The sequence below is a fragment of the Coenobita brevimanus genome, chromosome 57 (genome assembly GCF_032717465.1).
Source record: "Coenobita brevimanus isolate Jiangsu-jjx chromosome 57, ASM3271746v2, whole genome shotgun sequence".
Lineage (NCBI taxonomy): Eukaryota > Metazoa > Arthropoda > Malacostraca > Decapoda > Coenobitidae > Coenobita > Coenobita brevimanus.
Genome location: NC_137010.1, coordinates 33576295 through 33593270, shown reverse-complemented (window position 1 = coordinate 33593270; position 16976 = coordinate 33576295).

The following is a 16976-nucleotide window of genomic DNA, read 5'->3' as shown; positions in this document are numbered from 1 at the left end:
GGTAAATGACAATGGGACACAATAATTTCCCAAGTTGCCGATTGATATACTGGTTTTCTACAATTTTATTTAGGTACGTTTTCTGTAATGGTGTTTTGAAGTATATTTTCGCGGTTGTATCATATTATCAGCTGGTCTCAGCACCAATCCTACAACCACAACCAACATAAGCACCACACTATCCGAAGTTCTGTACCGTAATGACTACCACGACTTTTGAGCATTAGTGTTGCGACAGCTTGATGTGATGAGCATACACCATATCCGAGTATCGACGATTACCATTGCTATCAGTTTTCCTCTCAACATTCCTATTGTCATATCCTACACTTTTACCACAGGCTCTCGGCCAGTGCCAGTGTAGTGACCATCAATATGGAAGAACTATTCTGTAAACAGTCATATTTTGTATCAACGAACAATAAACACTATTTTTTTTTTTACGGCGTTACACTGTAAGACTTATTTAGAGCGTGGGGACCCTGGGCAAGGTCAGTCCATACATTTAAGACAAGAATTGCCAGTCATTCTACCTTGAGCGTCAATATGAGAAATAATCTTCAGCTACCCTTGGATTTAAACTACATCATGGGTCATCCGGTGAATGATGAGCACTCCCTTCCAAGTACTAATAAATAATTTGTTTCGATATGCCTATCACTATTACTCCTACCACAGTACCGCTTGACCAGCTATCACGATCTACATTTGTACAGTCACTGCCATCTATTCTTTTCCATCATCGCCGCCTTCCACCAGTAGGCTACTCCCACCAACGCCAGACTTTGTTAAGATGGAGATGCGCTAATATCTCCAATTGCATAAAAATTAACTGATTTACTAAACATGCATGCTTGTATCTGTGATTTTTTTTAACATGAGTTCTGAGATGCCAGATATATGAGTCACGTGTGCTTACACTTTCTTTTTGTTGATGTTATTTTTTTGTTTAGCTTTCATACAAGCATTTATACGTTACAACCATTACCACCGTTTCATATCTTTGGTATCTGCCATATACTCGCTATCACCTCCAGTACCATTCCAGCACGACCAGGCTACCATCACTCCTACCACAACTAACATTATTCCAGCCACGACAACCATCATCCCAAGACTACAGTACCATCATTCCTACGTGCACGAGTAGGTTACCACCATTCCTACCACGACTACCATCATTCCAACCATCACTATCACCATTTTTACCACATTACCACCACACCTACCACCATTCCAACCAATCCTACCACTATGCAGCATAAACAAAAATTCAAACCCTTATTTAGAAAACGAATGAAGCTCGCTGCATTCCAATTCGGTGGGGGGTGGGGTGCTCTAACTAATCAATTCTAGCAAAAAGCATCAAGACACTTGAACTAGTAGAACGAGTGCTTGTGTTAGAAATCTAGGTTAGGTTTTGAGCTGAATCCTTGTAGAAACTGTAGACGAACAAACGAATATACATCTAAGAATCAGCCTACAAAAGTATACTTTTTTTTTTTTTTTAATGCATATACGACCCTGCTCAAAAGAATGGGACTACAAATATGACCTTATGGATATTTATGCACAGGTTTATACGAATATACTGTACATAAACAAAAACTGCAAATACATGTACCGTTGGCTTCAATGGTCATTCCAAAATCTTACGTACACAAAGAAATAAGGCGAAATAATTTACATTCCCATAGATATATTTAAGTTTTTAACGTTATTTCAGTTTTGATGGTGGTAGGTGGAGACGCTCACCATCCACTCACTCGATGTAGTGCTGCTCTCGGATGTCTGCCCTTTCTTCTCCTCCATCTTTCTTTTCTTTCATCGTCCTCTGTCTTTCTGTCCTTCATTCTTTCCTCGTCCTTCTGCCTATGGGTGATTTTACGCTCCCTCTTCTGTCTTTCTTCGCTTCATTCTTTCCTCATCCTTCTGCCTGTGAATGACTCTACACTGAGTGTCAAGCCAAATGGTTCCCTGTACACCAGGAAACCATTTACTATGCTGGGTGGTAACCAAATAACCAAATTATGGCCCATGGTGGTTTAGTGGGTATTATGACCCCTGGTGGTTTAGTGGGTAATTAATGCGCTCCAATCGGATTGAGCCTGTGTAGGTTTATATCCAAGGGATGGTTGGGGTTTATTGCTCACGTAATGCCACTCAGGGATGAGTTTGGCTGGTCACTGTCATCTTAAATGTCAGGACCAATTTGCCTAGCCCCGGGCTCCTACGCTCATAGGGCAACGTATGATTGGATGATGGATGAATGGATGGAATTTGCTGCACGAATTATTTACACAATACATACTTCATAGCTTTATACTACATATACAAAAATACAGGCACCTTAAATGCAGTGTTTTATAATAAATGAGACAAAAATAGCCACGAAAGGCAACTGTATTTATTTACATATGCCCATCTATCTCGTCATCCTTTCCCCTTTCTTCCCTCGCCTTCCTTCCATCAGTTTTTATACTTTTCTCTTCCTATTTTCGTTCCTTATCTTCCAACTTCATCTACTCTACCTCCTTTTTTCTTTTCTTCCTCCTCCCCATCCTCCCCACCTCCCTCCATCAATATTCTATCCCTCTCTTCCCTTTTTCCTTTACTCCTCTCTCTTCCTACACCCCCACATTTCTCCCTCGCTCCCTCCCATCTTCTCTCCCCCTTTCCTATTTTGCACAATTCATGTGACTGTGAAGTCACACACACACATTTCTGCTATTGTTTCAAACAATTTTTTCATAATTTTGGACTTTCTAAATTCTCATACTGCCTTTCTCTCATTCTCACTCTCTCACGCAAGCACAATGCTCTTTTAAACTTTCACAAAAATTCAGGTTTGCTGTCTAGTTTTCTCTTGTTGCTTCTTCCTCCTCTGACATTTCTCCTTCCCCTCCTCCTTGCACTTTCCTCCTCTTATCTGCCTCCACTTTCCTTCTGTTTTTCTTCTAGAGTATATCAACTTTCCTTACCCCTTAACTCCTTCCTTTTTACTTAACCACCTCTCTCTCTCTCTCTCTCTCTCTCTCTCCACATCCGTGCCATCTTTTCTTTCACCCGTACTTTCGCTCTTCTTACTCACTATCTCTTCTTACTCCATCCCTCTCCCCTCCATCCACCTCCCCCTCTCCATCACACTTTCCCTTCTACTCTCTTTTCATATTTTTCAAATTCCCTCCCTACCTACCTCCATCCATCCTTCTCTTCATTTCTTCCTCTCTCGTTCCTTTCCTCCGTTCACCCTGTCCTTTCTCCCACCCTGCTAATTCCTTCTTCCCCTCTCCATCCCACCATCCTTCCCTCCATCAATCCACCCATCCATCTTATCCTTTACTTCTTCCTTCCTTCACACTCCATCAATCATCTTTTTCTTCCTAATGTCGTTCCTTCTCCTCCCTCTCCATCAACTCTTCTCTCTCTCCTTTCCTTTCTTCCCTCTCCCTATCCTCTCTGTCTCCCTCCATCAATATTTCTGTTCTTCTCTTCCCCCTTTCCTTTAATCTTCTCTCTTCCTACACCCCAACATTTCACCCCCAGTCCCTTTCATCTTCCTTCCCTCTTCCTCTTTCCAATTTTGTTTCCTTCTTCTCTCTCCTCATGCACCTCAACCTTCGTCCATCTTCCTTCTTCTTCCTTTCCCCTTCCTCGTTCCTCCCTGCTACCTCCCTCTTCTCATTCATCCGAAACGAGATCACACTGTATGTCATCTGACCCATTCACATATTCTCTCTCTCTCTCTCTCTCTCTCTCTCTCTCTCTCTCTCACACACACACACACACACACACACACACACACACACACACACAAAGGTCGTATCATCGCGGGTCTAGAAGGCATCCTATCATTTCATCCTTACCATTTTATTCCTGCATCTGACGCGCTGATAATGCCCTTTACCTCCTTTTTTCAAAGCTACGTCATTACCAGGGCATAAATAAAATAAATAAACAACACGTAACAAAATACGAAGACACTACAGCCAAAATATAGTCCATAAGAGGAGGTATTAAAAAGCCTTATGGGAATACGACGAAAATAAAACATACGGTACATGAGGAAGGTCCGGATAACAACAGTATAAATCATCAGCATGTGAGGTGTTGGGGAGCCTCCTAATACTACGAAAATACGGAAAATTTTAAGCCTGAAGAGGGCCTAATTTGGATATACCCAATTCTAGTATAAAGGTGTAACTCATCCAAACAACTAAGAAAGAGGTGGATCAGGGAGCTTCCTAAGACCACGAGAATGGTCTTAGTTTTCTACGTGTGTCTCTTAGTAGGTGTTCGATGTACTTTACGTGTGAGGGTTTGCAAGTGGTTTCCTCACACACGCGCGCGCGCGCACACACACGCGCACGCACGCGCACGCACGCGCGCACACACACACACACACACACACACACACACACACACACACACACACACACACACACACACACACACACACACACACATTCTCTCTCTCTCCCCCTCTCTATTTCCCCCACTCCCTCCCCCCTTCTCTCTCTCTCACACTTTTTTCTTCCTTAGCTCACTTTCTCTCTCCACTCCCTCCTCCTCCCTGCCTGGCCACCCATTGCTCTGTACCCTCGTCTCACTCTCTCCTCACTCACCTACTTTCATCTTTCTTCTCTCTCTCTCTCTCTCTGTTCTGTCCATCCCCGCTTGTTTCTTTGCATGCACGTCCCCCCCCCCCTCCTTCTCTCTCAGTCTTCTCGTCTGTGTCTTTATTTGCAAGCTTGCCCCTTAACTAATACCTTTAACTGCTTGGCTGCCTTTCTTATTGTTTCTCCCTCTCCTTCTTTGTCTCCCTTTTTAACCAATTTAGTTCGATATTTTAAATTTTCTTATCCTCTCCTCTTTATCCCTTCAGTGTGGGGACGCAATTTTCTTTCTTGATGCTACCAAACTATTATATTTAGCTTATGAGAGCACCCTACTACTTAGTGATAAAGAAGACTATATCTGAAACCTCCAGTGCAAAAAGTCATTCCAGAACTGAATACTGTATGATCATTTGAAGTTAACCAACATAAGCTGAAGACGACGTCATCGTCTTGAAAGGGCTAGTTTTGCTGCTGTCAATATATATTCTCGGTACCGTGTTCGAACAGCGAGCTACGTGTGCCCCGCGTTTGGGACTATTCAGTGTGGGTACTGGTAGTATACCCTTTCATTTGTTTGCATATGCTGGCACCCTGTCGGTTCTGTCTAATGCACGAAAAGACTTTGACACACACAAAACTAACCGTTATAACACATTGCTTTTCACGTGCAGTGGCAAACACCCTTTCCCCATTCTCACTTAGTCAGCATGGGGAAGGGTTAATTCCGGGTATCACTCTCTCTCCAAGAAGGCCCCGTCCTGCTATGGACTACATTTATGGTCTGTTGCAGTAAGTACACAGTTACAGCCTTATTTTATCCCTTTATCTTATATGCCTCCCCGTCTACCTCTTTATCTATTTATTTGCATGCCTGTCTACGTCCCAGTCTCCCTGACTGGTTTCCTATCTGCCTCACCACCTACCAATCTGCAGCCTATCTGTCTGACCGCCTGTTACCTCTATCTATCCATCTGTCGTGGCATCTACTCCTCTACCTACTGTACTATCTTTCTGTCAACATTCCTGTCTACTTCTCAGTCAATCTATTTTCTGTCTATCTGTCTTAGCCTATATATCTCTCTCTACCTACCCACCCACCTGCCTGTCTATCTCTAAATCAGTCAGTCTTTACCCTGTGTTCCTGTCTACATAACCCTTTGCCTGTCTACCTCAAGTATCTTCTTGTACCTGTTTATCCTCGATCTACCTTGCTACCCAGCTGCCTGTCAAAATAGCAAAATTAATCTACCTTCCTGCTTAGTTAACTGCCTGTCTACCTCTATCCACCTGCCTATCTACCTCTCCATCTATCTACCTATCTCAATCTACCTTTCTACCAATCAATCCATCTGCCTACCTACCTCTTTACCTACCTGCCATTCTATCTCAATCTACCTTTCCACCAACCAAACCGCTTGCCTGCCTATCTCTAAACCAGATAGCCTCCTTTTTCCTGCCTACCTACCTATTTGCCTGCCTGGCGGCCTGGGTGAAAGCAGATGAAAAAGTCCCGACACCTGCACACCACCACCACCACCATCACCACTACCAACACCACCATCTGAGCCTTCACGGTCGTTAACCTCACTTGCCAAACTAAATATATCACTCTCCGCATCACTCTCAAAATGCCCATCACTTTTTTTCCTTTTTTCTCTCTCTCTCTCTCTCTCTCTCTCTCTCTCTTTTTTTTTTTTTTTTTTTTTTTTTTTTTACGTCGCAAGATCCCTGGCTAATGAGAGCAACGCAATCCTGTTTTGTTGTTGTTGCAGAATTTGAAATAGCGCTCAAACCACTAATCCAACAGCTCCATTCTTACAGGATACACACTCATGGCTACTCCCTATCCTTCATCACAATGCCAGCTCATTCCACCGATTTATTTGTCCTTCACGCCCATTTCTTTACCCCTCCCACACCTTTATCTTGGAGCATATTGTGATATAAACATTCACTGCAGGCAAATCACTAATTCCACAACACCAGTTTCACAGGGTATACTTTCCTGCCCCAGCTCCACCGTCCAGCAACATTCCACCCTTTCTCTACGCATCTCCTTCACCTCACTACCCCCCTCCCCCATGACAGCTTCATGGCGCGTGGTAGGTCACGTGGTCGAATATGCGCATGTTTATAAACAGTATTTAAGGATCGAATATGCGAATGTCCACAAGCAGTATTTAAGGATCGAATATGCGAATGTCCACAAGCAGTATTTAAGGATCGAATATGCGCATGTTTATAAACAGTATTTAAGGATAGAATATGTGCATGTTTATAAACAGTATTTAAGGATCGAAGATGGGCATGTTTATAAACAGTATTTAAGGACTGAATATGCGCATGTATATAAACAGCATTTAAGGATCGAATATGGGCATGTTCATAAACAGTATTTAAGGAACGAATATGCGCATGTTCATAAACAGTATTTAAGGATCGAATATGCGCATGTTCATAAACAGTATTCAATGAGTGATTAAAGGATGACGGTCATAAAGTCACCCACTCAGCTGCCTGGGAGCGACGCCATCACTCAATGGCACTGATATACCGGACGACTGCGCTGCCTTGTTATACAAGCCTCTCTCTCTCTCTCTCTCTCTCTCTCTCTCTCTGGGAAATGACCATCAGTGTCTACTACGCTGACTTGATTAGTTATAATTAGTTCTAATTTTGGTCATCAAAGGCGCCCCTTTAGCAACTGTAAACCACACCACTAACTTCGTCGTAATGAGTTACCTTTGTTAGAACCTTTGGAGCCCACAGGATTGTTCCCTCTTAATTTCCATAGCTAATACAGTAAATACAGAGACATACATGCTTTTAAAAATACATAAAAGACTATCCTACACTTATATATTAAGAGCAAGATTTTGAACCACTGTATAGAGGAAATGGTCAGAGGAAAGAGTATGGAGACCAAAGGGACGTCTGTTTGCTGAGTGTATCACGAAAGGTGTATAGTTATTTAATGACAAATGAAGGGAAGGAAGTGAGTTTTGGAGTGTGAAGAACGGGGTAGGTTCAGGAGGGTCATGGGTGTGCTGATCACTAAAGTATCTGACAAAGAAGCTTTTGGATGTGGAGAGAAGGCAGTCAATAGCATTTATAGAACTGGAAAAGACATATAACAGGGTCGATCAACAGGCATTGTGAAAGGTACCAAGAATATCTCCGGCGAAGGGCAGAGTATACAGAATTATCTAATCTATAGCGGGACAAAAGCAGGTGGAGGGTGGGTGGTGCGTTGAGTGTGAGTTTACTTGATGGATTAATTCCCTCACTACGAGGAAGCTTGAAAATACATTGCTTTTTTATTCAAATCAGGAGAGATATGTAACCCCTCCTGATCGAAATGTCACTCCTAACCTGAATGCACTCACCTGGAGACAGAAACAATATTCGCATAACAGAAAATACGTCATCGGACTAAAGGGGTAAAAATATGGCTTCATAATGTCACAATGGTTGCTTACTGCGTACACAGATGGAGTAATGAGAGAGGTGAATGCGAGAAGAGAGGTAGGCTAACAGTGCGACCTGTCCGCCGTTCCGTCAGCAAATAGATGAAGGGCTAATGATTGAGTATATTTTTTAGTCAGGGACAGTTACCTGGTCACGTGTGTGAAAAATTACAAAAAACATGTAATTTAGGTAAGATAAAACTGTCAGAGATAAAATAAAGCACAGGCGTGAACAGAGGGATAGCATTATAGGATACAAAAACTGATGCCGTGAGAGTCTACAATTATTTTCATAGAGTTGTGAACAGATGAGGGTATGGAGAATGGGTTGAAGGATAATGCAGCAAAGATGGGAAGGGCTGGAGCGTTTAGAAAAATGACAAGATTTTAGAATAAAGACAAAAAAATATGAGTGGAAGAAAAAGCACTGTTTGACAAAGTATTGCAGTATTTACATCACTCACGTATTGTTGTGAAGCGAGGACGAACATAAAATCAAGAATGATTAATGATGAAACAAGTAACTTCAGAAACGCCTGTGGAGTGACATGGAGGGACAGATGGACAAATGAAAAGGTACGTGAAGAATATGATATGATATACAGTGTGATATGGTGTGGAAGAGGAGAGAGGAGAGAGAGAGAGAGAGAGAGAGAGAGAGAGAGAGTTGGGAAGAAAGTAAAGTCAGCAACAAACGTTCGCTTCATATTTCCCCTCTTCAGTTATCTCACTTCCCTGCTGGCTAGTGTTATAGAACTGAGAGGAGTTTGGTAAGTTTCCCTGGCCAAAGGACATTCTCTTTGCTATGATGCATCAGTGCCCTAAGTGTGAAGTGGGCGCAGTGGAACCGTAAGATACCTTTTGGCACTGCCTGTACATTAAAGTGGTTTTGCCATATACAGAGGATGGAAAATGAGGATAATTAACCTTCAACTCGAGGGCGTCATTACCCGTCCCCGCCCCGGAGGGGCTCGGGGACGGATATTGCTTTCACTCGGTTTGTCTGTTTGTTTGTCTAGCTGTCTGTCTGTCTGTCTGGTAAAAACTTTACACGAAAACTACTAGTGCGATTTTTACTAAAATTACAGGGATGATGAGCTATGACCTTATCACCTGATTAAATTTTGGACCAAACTGGGCCAAAGCTCTGGCTGCAGGGCCAAAAAAGGTAAACAACAACAACAACGGGGACGGGTAAACGTTTTTTCCGCCATAACTCCTTTCAAAGTCGCCATATCGATATGAAACCAAAATCCAAAGGTTCATCTTTCAAATCTGCATCCCATAACATAGGGGGTCACTCTGTAGTTAGCGGTAGGGGAGTAAATGTCAGATGGGTCGGGCCTAAAATTTCAAATTAGCATTAAATCGTCAATTTTCACCCAATATACTCCAAATCTTACATGTGACATCTTTGACTGGATATCCTGTTGCGTTTATACGTCAGCACTAAAATGACTGCCGGGGACGGGTTTGCTATGCCTTGACACCGCTTCTTGTTTTTCTTTTATTCCTGTTAGACAGGCTTTTTCGAACTGGAAGTATTAATTACAGCCTACAGTATATGAACCTCATGAACTCAAGGTCTTTTCTTGACTGATTAAAATGATCTGGCATCAGCAGTAATAAACAAAACTAATAGGGTACGTCACTGTAATGGAAGGAAGAGTGTATGTGAATAGGGTGGTTGGAGGAAGAAGAAGCAGACAACCACGGACAAGGTGGAGAGACATGATGAGGGAGTAGATAAGGAAGGGTGGCTTGTCGTGGGAGGAGGAGTCAGTGCTCAGCAGGGACGAAAATGTATGGAGATCAGTTTGTCATATACGGTATTACTTAGACTGTGGTCATGGCTACCCCTGACAGGATGCAACGATGGGTAATAGACAGTAACTCTCTCTCTCTCTCTCTCTCTCTCTCTCTCTCTCTCTCTCTCTCTTTGTATCCGTCTACTTGTTTCTTCCCAGTGTGTCTGCCATTTGACTTTCTCTCTCTCTCTCTCTCTCTGTATCCGTCTACCTGTTCCTTCCCAGCGTGGTTGCCATTTTACTTATCTAATCTGTGTGTGTGTGTGTGTGTGTGTGTGTGTGTGTGTGTGTGTGTGTGTGTGTGTGTGTGTGTGTGTGTGTGTGTGTGTGTGTGTGTGTGTGTGTGTGTGTGTGTGTGTGTGTGTGTGTGCTTCCTTGGCTGCGCGTTTGCCTTTTACTTATCTAACCACCTCTCTCTCTCTCTCTCTCTCACTTCTACACAAAGAATATTGTCCTAATAATTACTCTCGAGGGGATATTCTGTGATAAATTTTGAGCAGTGAAATGCTCTCTGACCACAGGAATCTCTACTGTTTAATTCTTCTTAGGCTACAGACTAATTTTTCAGCTCAGGAGTAATTACTAATCGTCTGTTACAAATATTCTCCACTAAACCTCTCAAGGCGATGCATATATTTACTGTTATTGTCTTGTGAGTCCTTCCTATTGTTTGTTTATGCTACCGTCAGACGATTTTACTCAGCTTATGGAGGGCCCCGTGTCGTCTGCGGGTTAATCTGCGCCAGCTAACCCTCTGACGGTGGGACGATAGAAAATTGCAATCTTATTTTTGCTACCGTCAGACGATGTAATGCAGTTTATGGGCGGTGTCTCGTCTTCTAAAACTTAAACGACGATCTCTGGGACGAGGAAGTACATAACCTATCATCAAACACCGTCACATCGAAATTATGGAAAATTGTGTCCTACGTCTAACGTTATTTTTATTTTATTAAATCGTGTACCTAAACGATTTTATTCAGCAAAAGAGAAACTTCTTGCTAGTGGGGATTGGGATAATTTTACTAAATCCCCTGACAACGCGAAATCCATCCAAAGCTCAATAAAATCGTCTGATGGCATCCTGGTTGAAATGATAAAGACGTCTGCGTATCGAAGCGGTTGGGAATTTTTTTTTTTTTCTATTTTCGGAGGGGAGGGAAGTTGGAATGTCACAGGTATTTATTATTCTCTGGGTCGCCAGTTCAAGACAGTATTTCAACAGACTATCATCATCATCATCATCATCATAATCATCACTTTTTTCTTCATTTTTTTATTCATGATGATCATCATTATCGTCATCATCATTTTCATCTTTTCCTCATCATCATCTTCATCATAGTCATGATCTTCATCATCATCATTGTCCTCTTTCCAACTGGGTGAAGGGGAACCAGGAACAAGGACAAGAAGTACGTATGAAGGTGGGCTATCAACAGTAAAAAAAAAAAAAAAAAAAAAAAAAAAAGCCTCATACCTCTATCTATATGCAAAAAATTCTTGAATATAACCTAAAATTATGATGTGAATTGCAAATAAACCCAAAAGAACTTATATATGATTGAACCCAAAAGAACTTATATATGACTGAACCCAAAAGAACCTATATATGAATAAAAAAAATGGGGGGGTTGTAATAGGTGGGGGCGCTCATCATCCACTCACTCGATGTAGTGCTGCTTTGAGTGTCTGCCCTTTCCTTACTTCCTTCCTTCCTCTTCTGTCTTTCTTTCTCTCATTCTTTCCTCTTCCTTCTGCCTACGGGTGACTTTACACTCCCTTTTCTTTCTTTCCTTCATTTTTCCCTCTTCCTTCTGCCTGTGGGTGACTCTACACTGAGCAACAAGCCAAATGGTTTCCAGTACACAAGGAAGCCATTTACTATGCTGGGCGGTAACCATATAACCAAATTATGACGGCTGGTGGTTTTGTAATTAATGCTCGCCAATCGGATTGAGAGGGTGCAGGTTTATATCCAAGGGGGGGTTGGAGCTTATTGCTCACGTACTGCCACTCAGGGATGAGTGAGGCTGGTCACTCATCTTAAATGTCAGGACCAACTTGCCTAGCCCGGGGCTCCTATGCTCATGGGGGAACATAGGATTGGATGATGGAAGGATGGATGAAATAAAAGGTTGGCAAAAGGTGGTCTAAGTGTTCCAATAAGGCCCACAACAGCCCAGTCGGGCTTGACTAGGATGATCACGGTCCGTCGAAAGTCGCCCGAGGTCCCCAACTGGGATACTTCATTGCCGTGCAATAATGCACAAATATTCAAAATTTTCTTGTATTTGCCTCTAGTTTAACATACTACGAGCGTTTTTCGACATTCCCAAGGAAACTTAAGGTGGGCCTTAAAGGATTAAGCCTTCATATTCTTGGCTTCACATCACAGACCTAACTATCCACACAACACTGCGCTACATAACTGTCCGCAGCAGCATAGTCCCAAACACCTCGAAAATATTTAAAGTTATGTATCAGGATTCGTAGCCCCTTTTACTCTGCGACTTTTTCTGCACCATACACCTCAATATCTTCATGTGGCTGATGCATAGTACGTCTATATAAAAACGATGTAAACAACACAGAGGAGACTGTTATAGGTGTAATATGTAAAATATATCGTTCAGAATGTGCTGCTACGAAGCCTCCTATGCGATTTAGTATAAGACCCTAATTGATATTTGTCAGCTGTTCTTAGAGAGAGAGAGAGAGAGAGAGAGAGAGAGAGAGAGAGACTTGTACAGTCGGGGACAAAAGTTCTCTTAATATTTCACCATTTCTATGCCTCACTTTCTTCTCCTGGCTAATATTCCCAAAGCTGAGAAAAGCTGTCATAAATGAGAAGTTGACGCAGTGGATAGTATGTGACCTTTCGGTTTTGATTGATCATTACACTCTGGAACCGCATCTAAGGACATAATTCTCTAAGGTTCACATCATCATCATCATCATCAGCACCACCATCATCATCATATTAATAATAATAATAATCATCATCATCATCATTACTCTAACCCTAGTATCACTATTATAAATGCGGTAAATCCTTAACTCCTTCATCCAGATGACGTAATTTCTAGTTTTGCTTTCTCTTAATTTAATTCTATTAAGGGGTGATTGTTCGAACTGGAAATTCATCTTCAATAAAAGAGCTCTTTACAAAGTCGACTAAAACCGCCAGAGGACAGTAAAAAATATAAATATAATCGACGTGCGTTGGTTGAAATAGTTAAGAGGGGTAAGAAGAATACCCAAAAGTAGGTTGCTATCACCTGTCTGACGATAAAAGGTCATATTTTCAATCAATCATCATGCAACCCACAATTAGACTTACACAAATAAAATACGGAGGACTGAACTATAAGACTACAAGGCATGGATATTAAGGTCATGTTTCTTCTACTTCTATCACTATATCTTAGACTCCACCTAAGTTTATCATCCTTAAAAGGAGTTGTCACAAAATATACTCATGTAAAAGCTATATACGAGTACGATGGGCGTGTATGAATATGGTTAGCATGATACTAAGGATGGAATGTCTCTTGTGTATCACTTTCTCTGCCACGCCTACAGGGGATATCCTCAAATTCCTCCGCTCTAAAAATGTACAGAATTTTGTGCTGCCTTCTCGTCTGCACCGTGGACTTCGTAGCACTTCTGCCTTACGTGTATCTATTTTGCATATTACACCTTAGTATGCTTTGTATGCTACTTGTGTGTGTGTGTGTGTGTGTGTGTGTGTGTGTGTGTGTGTGTGTGTGTGTAGACAGACAGATGGATAGATACTGTTACAGACAGATACAGATACACACAGCATCAATAACTTACAAGAGAATTTTGATGTGTACAGGGCAAAATAAATATCTGTGAGAGAGGGGTTACAAACTCTCCGATGTCAACGATGTTACGACCCTGTGTCCTTCCACAAAAGTCTGCGTCCAGAGACTCAGTAGTACGACCGAAGATCTTAACCTTTTTGGCCTGCAACCGACATTCTGGATAACAGGCAACTTCTGCCATAACTTCAGATACCGGTATAGTTAATATTTGGGTCAGTACTATGCCCATGTTAATGCTGATATAATGAAGAAATGAATCAGCGATAGTAATATGTTCCTACCATAAATTAATTCTAGTACAGGTGAGCCCTCTTATGTGAAATAATAAAAAACCTAAGAGCCTACTTAATCATCAAGAAGTAAGCGTCCACATCACAATTACTGAACGTGTCTGAGCGAGTAGGGTTGCACGTTTTCTCTGTTAGATTTTTCAAGAATGCTACAAAAAGGTACTGTACATATCAAGACTGGCCTAATTGCTGGAAGAAAAAATGTGTTCTGTTCTTGTCAAGTGTGTCTATACAGTACACACACACACACACACACACACACACACACACACACACACACACACACACACACATATATATATATATATATAAAGTTCTTTCGTCTGGTATCAATGGAAGGTAGTTTTCGCGACAATCTCAAATTGGTATGACATGCCAATACTAGTTCAACTGGAAAAAAAAATAGTGTTCCTCAAACAGGGAAGTTTTACAGGCCATGCGGGGTAAAAATTTTACATGCCAAATTTCGGCTGAAATATTATATTCCAGTGAGCCAAGCGAGCGAAAACAAATATTTCATAAGTATGCACGTTACTACTCAACTGTACAAAAATACGTACATACTGTAGGTAACTTAAATTCTGCACCCAATTTTGTGTGAACTGTTTTCACACACACACACACACACACACACACACACACACACACACACACACACACACACACACACACACACACACATTATCCCAGTACTTCAATTATAGGTTAATTTACGATTCGGCTTGGTAGTCTCGGGAGTAATGTCACTGATAACAATTATCAGCTTTTAGGCACAGTTAGATCACCATCAAACCGATAAAGCGTCCAGTAAGTGAGAGGTAAATCAAACAATTACACACACACACACACACACACACACACACACACACACACACACACACACACACACACACACACACACAAAATGAAACTTGAAATAGCATAGACTCCATGACACTGCACCACAGGCCCCTCGGTGGGGACATTTTTCAACCACAGAGGAAAATACGAGTCACTGGACACCACTGCCGACCCACACGATATGATATGACCCATTTGGGAGTTGCCACCCCAGGGGTTAGGAACCACTGATTCTGGGGAATATACCATAACGAATCTATTGACTAAACTAAAAAATTATATATCATTTCTCTAGAAATTCAAAGAAGTCCACACCCCTAAAGTGTGGAGAGTCATGCTGAATTTGAGTCTGAATTAAAAATAGTACTGGTACATTTGTTAGATGATGAGGATAGATTGCTAGACCAAAATCACTCTTCCGTGTACATCACTTGGGGACATCAATCAAAGTGTTGACTACTCCAGAAACGCAAAGAATTATGTTCCAGGTTCGAGTCTTTTGTGCAGTGGCGTACCTGAGGGGGGGCGGGGGGCTGTTTGAAACCGCCCCCCGGGCCCCCAATTGAGGGGGGGCCCCAAAAAGCCTTTAAAATTTATAAGCTTTTTAATTCATATTTAAAAATATATATATTTATCATCCCGACAATCCTGGCTGAGATATTAGATAAGTTTTGATCATTTTGGGGGCTAGGTTCTTTGTGGGGCCCCCCTCCAGGAGGAGGGCCCCGAAAAGAACCTAGCCCCCGGGCCCCCAAATCTCTTGGTACGCCCCTGCCTTTGTGAATACATTTGATTTTTAGTTTTACTAAAGATCATATTTGTTATATACTGCATCCCTGAAAGAGCAGATATTTATACTTGGATGAAGACTTTCGAAACCTTAACTGATGGGTGAACAAGTGAGAAATATTTGGTTTCCACTGATCCTATTTTTTGGATTCTTCCCATCCCATTTATGACAGCAGAAATAGGATTAGAATGATGATAATGGTAACCATGGTATCCTGTACGAGTAAGTGAGTCCTATGAGGAGTTATTGCTGATTATTGCTGAATGGACTGCATATCATATAAGTTTGTTGTAATATATGGTGAGAGCTATATAAGTACGAATGAAGCTTAGTATGTGTGTGTGTACAGCTGATGATTTCGGATGCTGCAGAGGTGAAGACTGATGAGGGGATCGGGTGCCAGAGTACGAGGGAAGGAGGGATGCCAGGATATGAGGGAAGGAGGGATGCCAGAGTACGAGGGAAGGAGGGATGCCAGGGTATGAGGGAAGGAGGGATGCCAGAGTACGAGGGAAGGAGGGATGCCAGGGTATGAGGGAAGGAGGGATGCCAGGGTATGAGGGAAGGAGGGATGCCAGAGTACGAGGGAAGGAGGGATGCCAGGGTATGAGGGAAGGAGGGATGCCAGGGTATGAGGGAAGGAGGGATGCCAGGGTATGAGGGAAGGAGGGATGCCAGGGTATGAGGGAAGGAGGGATGCCAGGGTATGAGGGAAGGAGGGATGCCAGGGTATGAGGGAAGGAGGGATGCCAGGGTATGAGGGAAGGAGGGATGCCAGGGTATGAGGGATGGAGGGCTGCCAGGGTATGAGGGATGGAGGGCTGCCAGGGTATGAGGGAAGGAACGATGCCAAGGTACGGGGGAAGGAACGATGCCAGGGTACGGGGGAAGGAGGGATGCCAGGGTACGGGGGAAGGAGGGATGCCAGGGTACGGGGGAAGGAGGGATGCCAGGGTACGGGGGAAGGAACGATGCCAGGGTACGGGGGAAGGAGGGATGCCAGGGTACGGGGGAAGGAGGGATGCCAGGGTACGGGGGAAGGAGGGATGCCAGGGTACGGGGGAAGGAGGGATGCCAGGGTACGGGGGAAGGAGGGATGCCAGGGTACGAGGGAAGGAGGGATGCCAGGGTACGGGGGAAGGAGGGGTGCCAGGGTACGAGTTAAGGGAAAGTGTCAGGGGAAACGAAGGGAGGATACCAGGACAGGGGAAAGGACGATGCCAGGGGAGGGGAACGGAAGGCGCCAGGGGAGGGGAAAGGAGGGTGCCAGGAGAGTGGAAAGGAGGGTGCCAGGGGAGGGAAAGGGAGGGT